At 37.5% G+C, this 8,752-nt stretch overlaps 1 non-coding gene across 1 annotated transcript; it reads right to left on the bottom strand.

Moving 5' to 3' along the window:
- Positions 1-2,369: 2,369 nt before the first annotated feature.
- On the bottom strand, positions 2,370-2,441 carry Trnaq-uug (transfer RNA glutamine (anticodon UUG)). The gene has a single exon. It is a non-coding gene; the product is annotated as a tRNA-Gln (tRNA).
- Positions 2,442-8,752: the final 6,311 nt, after the last annotated feature.

Below are 8,752 nucleotides of genomic sequence, written 5' to 3'. Positions count from 1 at the left end.
AGATTTCATCATAGCTAAAAATAGATTGACAGCTCCCTTAGTGAAAACCTCAAATTGACGCCCTTTTTGTAAATCAGCAGCAGAATTTCACCGTAGCTAAAAATAAATCGTCTACCATGCTGCTAACTATAAATACAACACCGGGAACAATAGATGGGCAGTCTGAATCTAGTTTCTGACTCGAACGTACGAAAAGCGGTTTTAACTGCTATCAACTCAGCCAAGATACTCGCATGTACTAACAGCGGTTTTCACTGCAATCAATCAAGCTGAACCAAATACATGCTTTCTCCGCATATAACTCGTAGCTAGTTATACACGTTTGTAATGTAGTGATATGTTTCGATGTCCGATCAACGCTGTATCATTTATGCTAAATAAATGAAATTATACTTCGATTACCGAGTCTCTGCAGTTTATTCAAACCCAACAGACCAACTCACTACGACAGGATACATATCCACTACACAGGGTACCAATTTTGCCATAGAATGGTGAGCTACTATACTGAGTTTGTAAACTCGCAAGACGGGATCCATACTCAAAAAGGAGAAAGCACTTAAGCGAGGGAATAAACGGCGATGCTGTGATACTCACCGTTCTACAGTGGACTCGTATCTCTGCGAGTTTTTGACGCCGCAAGTACAAAAGATGTGATCTATATGAAAAGATACCGGAGTGTATAGCTCAGTCCCATTTCTTTTATTGCATCTCATTTTAAAAATCAGGAAAAAAAAATCTGTCATTACATTCTGTGTAAAAAAAAAAGTTGAAAAAATTCATTTTCTTACATTGTTTTATTTCATCATTGTTTTCTTTTATTGACAATTCATGTGTTTTCGCTTCATTTCAGCTGTTATTTCTTATTTCTGTACTGCCCACAAGGGGCTAAACATAGAGGGGACAAACAAGGACAGACAAAGGGATTAAGTCGATTACATCGACCCCAGTGCGTAACTGGTACTTAATTTATCGACCCCGAAATGATGAAGGGCAAAGTCGACCTCGGCGGAATTCGAACTCAGATCGTAAAGACAGACGAAATACCGCTAAGTATTTCGCCCGGCGTGCTAACGTGTCTGCCAGCTCGCCGCCTTTCAGCTGTTATTTCTAGCGATCGAAAACAAGACCTATGATTATGGCAATAACATTATTATTCTAATTGTATATAAATATAAATCTTCAAACGACTGGGAGAAATGTTCATTTTATTTTTTTCCATTACGGTCCAACGAAAAAAGAAAAAAAAAACCCCAGCAAATATTCATAATTTCATCATTGTTTTCTTTCATTAAATTCTTTTCTTTTTAATTATTCCTCACCATAAAAAAACATGACGGTGTTGTAGAGAGTGGATAGATTTAATTGTGTGAAAGTATCAAAAATTTCAATGGTTAAAGGCTTGTAACATCACAAGCATTTATTCCTAGACCTTTCTTCTTAGAAGTTCAACCATCTGGAATTCTGAAGTTCCATCTTTGCCCATATTTTTATTCTTTTTGATCAGCAATTTTCATTAGTCTGGAGAAACTTGTAAAACTATGGACAATATCCCTTCCTCCAGAGGAAACCAATATAAAACAAGACGTAGTCATAGTTTTCAATTAAAGTTCCAATCATATCTATGATATTTCACAGGAATACTGGTTTCAAATTTTGACACAAGGTCAGCAATTTCGAGAGAGGGAGTAAATTGATTATAATGAACCCAGAACTCAACTGGTAGTTATTTTATCGATCCCGAAGGGATGAAAGGCAAAGTTGATCTCGGCGGTATTTGAGCTCAGAACATGAAGACGGACAAAATGCTGCTAAGCTCGGTGTGCTAACGATTCTGCCGACTCCTACTAAACGAGAAACAAAGTTAATTTTGGAGAGATTTGAGCACAGAACATCAAGAGCCAGCTTAAAGTGGACTTTAGTTTGTGATGCAGTTTCAATTGCTAGTTCTATTTCATATCACTAATCTTTTTCGTTTAATCAATCTCACGCAAAAAAAAAACATTAGCAGAACAATTCTTATGCAAGTCATAGCGTGATGTCATTGACAAATAATCATATGTCTAGCAATTTGCTTTACTCACAACTGGGAAACAGTAAACATCGAGAAATTAATGATGTTGTGTGTTGGCATAAAGTAATAAAGAGTGTTCAAACAAGGGAATTTAATTTATGATACGAGGAAGAAAGAAGTGTAACATTTCGGATACTTGCTCTCCTTCGGAGGAAGAGATAGATATAGAGACTTTATGATTATGACAATATTTGACATACTAAAACATCAAAGAAATTATTGTTAGTTGAAAATCAGTGTAACACGTTTTGATAATAATGACAGATGCGTAAAAATAAAAAAAATTTAGTTTACAAGGTTCTGCCGAGACTTGAACTCGGATCGCTGGATTCAAAGTCCAGAGTGCTAACCATTACACCATAGAACCTCACATTATCAGTTGGCAACATTTTATCTTGAAATTAAACTTTGAGCCACGGTGTTTTATAAAGCAAAGAAAATTTTGATTCGTGAAATCTGTCCGTCTTCCACTTAACTTCAGGCTTGGTTCGCAAATCTTTCCACTCTCTCTGTCTCTTTCCGCTCTCTCTCTCTCTCTCTCTCTCTCTCTCTCTCTCTCTCTCTCTCTCTTTTCCTTATGTATGCATATATGTATGTGCCCACAAGTGCATATGTATACGAATATGACAGTTGTACTGTCTGTCTGTCTGTCTGTATGTATGTATGTATGCACGTATTTATGCGTGTATGTATGTACAGAAATATTCATTTCTCAACAGGTTCATCAGACATTTAGCTAATTTATTGACATAACTATAGAAACGTGCCCCCGCTGACTTTGCTTTCTCATAACCGTCTGAAAAATCGATATTTTTTAATGAAATTTTCTACATATACGTTTCAGACTGTGTCAATGGAAAGTAAAACTTTTTCAGGATGGATGAAAGGAGTTTCGAATTATTCACAAACTGCGATTTTGTTTTCACACAACTTAGAGTAAAATGGGTATATTTTAATGAAATTTTCACACAAATACCTTTCATATGATGTAGATTAAAATTAAGATTATATCTGAATTTAATGTGAAAAAATGCTGGTGGGGTTATTTCGTGCATCTGGACTTTGTTTCTTCATACAATTTGATGATGTAGATTACAATGGTGTTCAAAAAAAAAAAAAAGGTCTATTCTCCACACTTACCCTTCAGGAATTAGTTGTCTTTTATCGTTTATCTTTTGCTTGTTTCAGTCATTAGACTGCAGCCATGCTGGGGCACCTTGAAGGATCTTAGTCGAACGAATCGACCCCAGTCCCTTTTCCCGAATTTGTTCAGTTTGGCTCACAGATTTTTTAATTACATTTTTTTAAAACTAAACAGTTTGAAATTTCGTATACTGGTGGAATGTCTCACTATCTTACTATCGCAAACAGCAATAGCTTTCTTCAACTGAATACACGTCGTTGATTGGTTGAAATTACCCAGATACGACAACTTTAACATGAAATAACTTCTAAAATACTAAATTTTGTCAAAAATGTTCAAAGTAATCCGTGTTTTGCGTGAGACATTTCACCAGTGTATGAAGTTTCAATCTGTTTAGTTAAAAAAAATAATTAAAACATCTGTGAGCCAAACTGTAAGCCTTTTTCCTTTAAAGTCTGGTACTTATTCTATCGGCCTCTTTTGGTGAACTGCTAGGTTACGGTGACGTAAACACACCAACACCGGTTGTCAAAGCGGTGATGGGGAACAAACAGACATAAAGACACACTCCCCCCCACACACCCGTAATCGTTTACTTGTTTGTCAGTTGACTGCAGCCATGTTCGAGCATCGCCTTGAAGGGTTTTAGTCGAAGAAATCGATCTCAGGACTTGTTGCTTTAAGTTTAGTACTTGTTCTATCGGTTCTTTTACCGAACCGCTAACTTACGGGAACGTAAACACACTAACACCAGTTGTCAAGCGGTGATCACACACACACACACACACACACACACACACACACACACACACACACACACACACACACACACACACACACACACACACACACATACACACACATACACACACACACACACACACACACACACACAAACACAAAAACATACACACAAACACGCAAGCACACACACATATACGGCAGGCTTTTTTTCAGTTTTCGTCTACCAAATCCCTCCAAGGCTTTGGTCGGCCCGAGGCTATAGTAGAAGACACTTGTCTGAGGTACCACGCAGTGGGACTGAAACCGGAACCATGTGGTTGGTAAGCAAACTTCTTACCACACAGTGATGCCTGCGCCTAATTGTAGAAAATTTCATATGAAAATTTAAAAAAAAACATTTTCCAGTAAGTTATGCAGTAACAGAGTCGGGTGAGTGAGACAAACTTCTGCAGTTATGACAACTTATTAAGATACACACATTGAAAATAAGGAATTTCTTATTTTCGAAAGAGGTAGCTTTATTATTGGACTAAATGTTTTTAACGATCGCGTTAAGAAATTTGTGTGTTTATGTTTGTAAATACATGCTGAAAGCCAGACAGTATTGTCATATTCATAAGAACTAACGAGATCTGTGAATATTTCACGGAATTAATGGTAAAGTTGTTGGGTTATTTCTGAAAACTTTATCCAAAAAACCTGAAAGCGTAGTTTGTGCTGTGCCTGTATAAAAAGATAGCTGCTCATCTGCTAATCAGTGAAAAGTGAAGGAAATTGAAACACGATGTTTACTTAATGTACTTTATATGTACACTTTATATACTTTATGCACAATTTTATAAACTTCATACTCAGCAGGGCCCGCTTAATGATTAAGCTTAGCTCAGCGTGACAAGCAAAATGACCAGCAAAGTATTTTGATTAATTAAATGTTTCTTTATTTTAATATTGATTTACCTCCTTTTTATTAATTCTGTCTTGCATTTATACTTATATTTCAATGAAACAAAGTATTAACTATTTCAGGCGCAGAACAACGTCATGCATTAGTAATTATATAAACGACAGATACTTAAAGAGAAAGCAAGTTAACTCCGTAGGTCCTACCGATATTTGAGACCAGAACATTGGATTCAGAGTCCAAAGTTCTAGCCATTTCACCATAGAACTTTTTGCTTGCTTGAAACCACTGCTTCGTGGAGTTGTCATTTGCTTCTAACGTAGACATAAGACCAAAAATTTGCGGGGGAAGAAATTAGACTACAGTACTTCATTAGTACTTTATTTTATCAAACCCTGAAGCAGGAAAGGGAGAAAAAAAAAAGACTGACCTTGGCATAGCCTTTCATCTATTCTGGTTCGATAAAATCAAGTATTAGTGAACTATTGAGGTTGAGTCAATCGACTAAACCTTCCCCTAACCAAATTTCTGCCCTTATGCTTATTGTTAGAAGCATAGTTATTAAAATGAAGGACTGGCGCTGGGTACTAAGCAAATTACGTTATTGTCCATAGCAGAGATCGGTAAACAATGGCTTGCGGTCCAGATCAAACCCGCTGCATCGTTTGTCCAGACACACACACACACACACACACACACACACATATATAGGTTCAAAAAAGAAAAACAACAACAAAAAACAACAACAAAAAACAACAACGCGATGACGTGATACAGATTGTGTTACTGGACTCTCGGGAAATGAAAGATATATATATATATATATTTACATTGCACCACAAAGTTATCTGAACTGAAAAGTGAAACCAGATATTAATAGTGTTTTTAAAAAAAAAAATTTATGACATTATATATTGAAATTAAAACAAATAACAAAATACATGCTCCCCTCAAGATATTATCATACTAGAATTGTGCTATTTTCACTACCGTGTTTGTTACATGTTAATAATTTTGTGTTGAATCTTTGGATCCTTTGTGGCTTAGCGAAAGAAATATCTTTTAAATATTATGTTGTTAAGAAAAAGCTTGTTCTTTGGGTTATCCTTCACTGTGGTATTGTTAGGTGTATGGAGGTGTGCGCTGTGCGCTGTAACAGCATTCACCATTCGTTGGTGATTCCCTACTTCGGACGGATGACACCGTTGCACCACTCAGGCGACAACTCTCCAATTCATGGGTTTGTTTAGGTAGTCGTTGCTGGTGAAAGTTTTATGACGGTGGAGTGCAAATCCTACCTCAACCCCTTTTAGTTGCCCTTTATGACACGCAGAGGAAATGCTGGGTCTATTCTTTGGCGTGCCGGTTTCCACACAGCACTGTGGAAAAGAATTTTTATTGTACGTTAAACGCTTATGATGAAAAACATTTCAAATTATACAGACGCACACACTGACACACATACATGCACGTGCGCACAGACGCACACACACACACTCACGCATACACACACGCGCACACACGCACACACTCACGCGTACACACACGCGCACGCATACATACACGCGCACACACGCACGCACACACACACAAGCGAACAAACAAACAATCCATTACCTAGTAGGGTCACGATTTCAAATTTACTCGTCTTGGCTAGCAAGGCATTAAAAGTATTTCCTATTCGGTCCGCCTTCATAAAAGATTGCCAACCTCTTGACACGTGCATTAAATTCTGGGTGTGTCACATGACTTCTAATGAATTCTGACGAAATTTCTTAATGCAAAACACAGGAAATTTGAGAGCGGATGTCATTTTTATGGGAACTTGGGTAAGGTGGAGATGAGAACGTGAAGGTCAAGTCGGGTGGCACGATTTTGCATGAAACATTTCAATTTTTACCTGATAACAGATTTATTTGGTAATATGCAATACCAACATACGACTATATCACCACTACCACCACTTCTGCTATCAACCACCATCACCACCGAGATACGATTACTATGTCTCCGTAGGTAGCGCAATTTTGTTTTGATCCCCGTACTGATTGGAAGCAATATATTTGTCGTAGTGATCGCGAAGCGGTTCATATGAAGAGTTAGTTGTATAACAATATCGCAAGCTTTGAGTCCAGTAAGCGGATAAATTGCAATTAATTTTAAATGTAAAGTTTGGGAACCGTCAATTTTAAAGCCAGTAACCGGTAAATAACATTTTCCTTGATTATAATAAACGGGTTCCACTGTATTAACTGTATGTTACCTTAGAAATAAAGACTAGAGCAGACATGATCAACCTTTCTCGTGAAGCGAACTGCAGGAGACATGGCTGATCATCAGGTGGGCCGCACTACTAAAAGGATTCAAGATAATTTTTCGTTAGGCATGCGCAGACACACAGAAAGTCCCGCGAGCTGCTGTTTACCCATGATAGGACTACATGTTTAAGGATGAATACTTTCATTAAAGGTTTACTCAATAAGGAAACACATTTAGTATTTGTCTCTAACGAGATCATATCCCTATAAATGTAATTAAATTTCAATATCATCCCAGTTCTGGAATTGGATAGTATTGGTAAAATGGAAAATTTTGTTCCAGAACTGAGAGAATATTGGAAGAATACGGTCTTTGCCCTTAGCTCTTTACGAGTAAAAAATTATCAGAAAAAAAGCAAGGAATTGGAGTGCAAAAATGTAAAGAATTAATGTTTTTGACAAATACTTCTTTTACAAAAGGAAACAATCATTCAATCGCCTGTCCCTTTCCTTCCCCATGAGGTAGAGTTTTTAAAAATTTTTTGTAAGTCTGCCGTTCAACTTACACCCGTCTCTCGAGTGTAATTGTTTATTGGCTAAGCCTTTAGTAAAAAAAAAAAAATTGGCCGACGATAATTGGAGAGTACCGTACCAAGATATGTCAACCCAAAGAGAAGGCATCGAAAGAGTACCTGGATGGATAGAACATACCGCAATCATTAAAAACAAAATGCCAGGAATTTTATGGAAAGGAAACAGTCGGTTAAACCGACTTCGTATTCATTTTATCGACGTTGGAAGGATGAAAAGCAAAGTTGACTCCGATGGGATTTGAACTATGAACGTAAATAGGTGAAGAATATACAGCATGGCATTTTTATAACGCTCTAATGATTCTGCTAATTCTCTGTTCCAGTGCATACTGATAATATGAACGACAAAAGCACGGTGCGGAATTTTACTTCAAGGTAAAATGTTCAGGACTGAACCTTCAATGTTCTATGGTATAATGGTTAGCACTCTGAATCCACCGATCCGTGTTCAAGTCTCGGTAGATTCTAAGTGCATAGAGTTTTTTCGTTTCTCTATTATTTTATTGTAGCATTTCTCAATTTAATATCAGTGATTTGATACAAAGGGTCATACTGCTACGACGCAATATGGTCTTTAAAAGTGTGGAAATTAAATCAAGTATTGATAAACTGCTGACTTAAAAATCAAATCATGTATATTTAGTTTGTGATTTTAAACTGAGGAAGGAATTTCAACCATGTTTCGTGGTCTGCTACCACAACAGCTCCTTTATAGGATCCAGTTATCTCAAGACATCATCAGGAGGAACCACGTCCGGTTTCGGCCCCTACTCCTCTACCGTTTTGACGTGGCGGGGCCACTCCCTTTCGGAGGTGTCTTCAGCTCTGGTGTTGGGTGCATGCCTTCTTTCACTGTTTGTGACGGTTCTAATTCAACTGTGGAATGTCCCTCGCTATGGTTATTTTCCAGGAGGTTCTGGCCACACGTCTTACGGTTCATCAACCCGCGTTGTTGAATTACTTTCTTCCGACATACCTTCCCTTGGTGGATCCAGTTAGCTCAAGACATCATCAGGAGGAACCACGTCCGGTTTCGGC

Source organism: Octopus bimaculoides, chromosome 1 (assembly GCF_001194135.2).
Source record: "Octopus bimaculoides isolate UCB-OBI-ISO-001 chromosome 1, ASM119413v2, whole genome shotgun sequence".
Lineage (NCBI taxonomy): Eukaryota > Metazoa > Mollusca > Cephalopoda > Octopoda > Octopodidae > Octopus > Octopus bimaculoides.
The sequence above is the reverse complement of the archived record's forward strand: the minus strand, read 5'-3'. Positions and strand labels throughout refer to the sequence as shown.